The sequence below is a fragment of the Melozone crissalis genome, unplaced genomic scaffold, assembly GCF_028551555.1.
Source record: "Melozone crissalis strain CALT ecotype California unplaced genomic scaffold, PUWL_Pcris_2 ptg000272l_1, whole genome shotgun sequence".
In the NCBI taxonomy this organism is placed as follows: Eukaryota; Metazoa; Chordata; class Aves; order Passeriformes; family Passerellidae; genus Melozone; species Melozone crissalis.
Window position 1 is genome coordinate 957,429 of NW_026536026.1, and position 3,749 is coordinate 961,177.

Sequence of the window (3,749 nt, forward strand, 5' to 3'; positions counted from 1 at the left end):
ATCAGGACCCTCTGCTCCCCTTTTCCCGGGCATCCCATGGCTCCCAGCCTCCAAACTTGGCGTAGGCTTGACTCTGGGACAACCTGGAGTGCCTTGGTCTCCCATTCCTGCCTTTCCCAGTCACACCTTTCTGCAAAAACAGAGACCCCCTGAACTCCCCCTTTCTGAACATCCCGGGTGTCCCCACTCTGGTCTCCACTTTTTGGGAAACCCTGGACTCCCCTTTCCTGGGCTCAAGGACCCCCTGGTACTCCCTTCTACCTCTCCACGTCCCTGCCCACCCCCCCATTCCCATGACCCTGAGACCCCCCTGGCACCCCCATTCCTGAAAACCCAGATGACCTTTTACCCCTTTGCTCAGTACTGAGACCCCCCTACACCCCTTTATCCGGCACCAACTCAACCTTTTCCCAGCCCCTTCTTCATTTTTTAGAAGCAGAAGACTACTCTTTCTCTGTTCGAACTTCTCATGGGATTACAGCTATTTTAACATCTGCTTACTTTAACATAGAAGCCTTTATTTGATATCAATTTGAACACTTTAATCTCCTTATAGTTTTATGCGTTATGAAGAAAAAGAGTATTTTCTTGTTGTTAGGAAAATTAATCCAGAAACACCAGACGTTTATGTTCACAAAGGAGACAGAGGAGTCCTTTCTGGCTTTGTTCCAATAAAGGGAGAGGCCATGGGGCATTCCCCTGGGATCTCTTGAATTTTTGGAGGATGCAACCTTCTTTTTATCCTAATTTCCTGGCCACATTTCCCTTTTCTCTTTCCCCTTGGCTGAGGTGCTTCAGAGGTACAGATGGCCTGATACGCCTGACACCGAAGATTTCCCAAAGATTTCCCTCTAATGTATAACCCTCCCTTTTAGTTTTTAATTCTTACGGAGTTTAGGGGTTTTTCTTCCCCATTGTTTCTTTCATTTCTCAATGGCTTATTTCGTTTATCTGCAAACCTAAAGTGTATTTGTAAAAGCAAATATCTTTTTCCAATCATCGATCAGTGGAATCCTTCCCATTGTTTCTTTTATTTTCCAGAGCTGGTTTTATCTACGAGCAGATCCACAGATTGTTAGTAAAAACAAATCCACTATTCCTCTCCTTTACAGCTTACAAGAAGATTTCAGCTCTAAAAACAAAGCATCTTCTCAGCCCTCTCATCTAAGACTTAACTTCTTCTTTATTGACTTTAGTGTCTTCATGTTGTTTTTTATATACTTGCATTTTGTTCTTTTCTCTCACTTAGAAGAAGACTGAAGTACTGAAAAACTTAACATCACGCATGAGGCCTACCTAACCCACCAATTACTACTAACAGAAAGCTGTGGCTCAGTTGTGTTCAGATCAGCTTTATAGTTAGTGTTTAGTTTTCTACACCAGCCACAGAAGTCTCTGGTCTCAGCCACGCTAAGAAGAAGAAGCAGCAGCCTGACAGCGAGATCTTCACAGCCACAGCCAGCCCTGCTCTGGCTAAAGCTCCGCAGCCTCCCCTGTCTCCTTGCCCAGCAGCTGCTGAGGCCCAGCCCGGCCAAACCAGAGCCCATGGAGAGAGAAGCCAGCAAGCAGCCCAGAAAATAGAAAAGAAGCCCAGCCTGCAGCAAGACTGCCCAGCCCAGCCCAGACACAGAGCAGAAGCCAAAACCCAGCAGCTCCCTGCCGACCAACAAAGAAAAAAAGTTTCTGAATTTTTTCATCTTTACCATGTGTGTTTCACAAAAGCACATCTAGCTTTTCAGTAGCTCAACAGACTGTCAGATACACAAGAAACTTTGCATCACTTCCCTAAATTTCCTCCCACTCCAAAGCATAACACAGGGCCGCTGGGAGCAACTGGGATCAGACTGGGAGCAACTGGGAGCAACCAGGACCATACTAGGAGCAACTGGGATCATCATGGCATCAGAGAAGGATCATACTGAGAGGGACTGGGTCTGTGCTAGAGGCAACTGGGATCACACTGGGAGGAAATGGGGACATGCTGGGGACCAATGGGATCATACTGGGAGCAACTGGCACCACACTGAGGGTGACTGGGATCCTTCTGGAATCATACTGGAAGTGATTGGGAGCAGGCTGAGGGCAACTGGGACCATGATGGGGCAACTGGGATATACAGGAAGTGACAGGAATCATGTTGGAGGTTACTGGGAGTGGTTATGAGCAACTGGAATAATGCTAGAAACTACTGGGAGCAACTGGGAGTGAGTGGAAACACATTAAGGACAACTGGGATATACTGGGGGAGACCAGGAGTGACTGGGATCACAGAGGAAGCTTAAAGTTACTGGAATAATACTGGGAGTATCTGGGAGTGACTGGAATCCTACTGGGGGCAAATGGCACTGTACTGAGAGTGACTGGGTTCATATTGGAATCATACTGGGAAGGACTGGAACCATACTGGGAGTGCCTGGAACTATGGTAGGGGTGAATGGGAACAGCTAGGACTGTGCTGGGACCATGCTGGGATCATACTGGGATCATGCTGGGCGTGACTGGGATGATACTGGGATCACACTGAGTGTAACTGGAAGTGACTGGGAGCCACAGGGCCCATGCTGGGAGTGACCTGGGGGGAACTGGGGGAACTGGCCCAGCTGGGGCTGAGGGTTGTTCTCCCCTTGGGCTGCCCTGCGTCCTGCTGCTGTCCCTGGCCTCACAGAGCCGAGGGACAGGGGACAGCTGAGGGACAGGAGACAGGGGCAGGGACGTGGAGAGGTAGAAGGGAATTCCAGGGGGTCCTTGAGCCCAGGAAATGGGAGTCCAGGGTTTCCCAAAAAGGGGGGACCAGGGTGGGAACACAACAGTCGAGATGTTCGGGAAGGGGGAGTTCAGGGGGTCTCTGTTTTTGCAGAAAGGTGGGGCTGGGGGCTGGGAAAGGCAGGAATGGGGATCCAAGGTGCTCCAGGGCATCCTAGGGTGACGCCCATTACAAGTCTGGAGGCTGGGAGCCATGGGATGGCCAAGAAAAGGGGAGCAGGGGGTCCTGATGTCCAGAATGGGGGATTCAGGGGGTCCCTGTGCAGGATAAGAGGAGCAGGGGGGTCCCGGTGCCGGGGGTCCCACTCCCCCCTGGGCCCCCAGGAGCGCCCCCAGCCCCAGCACTGGAGCCATCGCGCTGCTCCTCCTCACTCCCAGGATGATCCCAGTAGAACTCAGTCACCCAGGAGCTGCTCCTAGTATGATCCCAGTTGCTCCCAGTCATTCTTTATTATGATGCAATTTGCCCCTGGCACAGTTCCAGTTGGTCTCAGTTGCTCCCTCTTTGATCCAGTGTGTTCCCAGTTCTCCCAGTTACCCCTAGTGTAGCCCCAAGTAACTCCCAGTATGATGCCAGTCTCTCCCAGCAGGGCCGCAGTCATTCACACTTGCCCCCAGTTGCCCCCAGCATGGTCCCAGTTCCCCGCAGCACGCTCCCAGTGGCTCCCAGTCGCTCCTAGTCCAGTCCCAGTCATTGCCTGCATGGTCTCAGGCACTCCCAGTATATCCCAGCTGCCCTGAACATTCTCGTAGTCATTGCCAGGCACTCCCAGTTACCTCAGCATGGTTCAGCTGCCCCCAGTTTTATCCCAGTCACTGCCAGGACATCCCAGTTGTCACTAGCATGCATCCTGTCATTCCCAGTTGCTCCCAGTTCCTCCCACTGTGTGCACAGAGAGCTCCCAGCATGGGCCTGGTAGCTCCCAGTAACCCCAGTGTCACAATCCATCCTTATGAACGGGTTTCGTGATTGTTCATGGATTGAT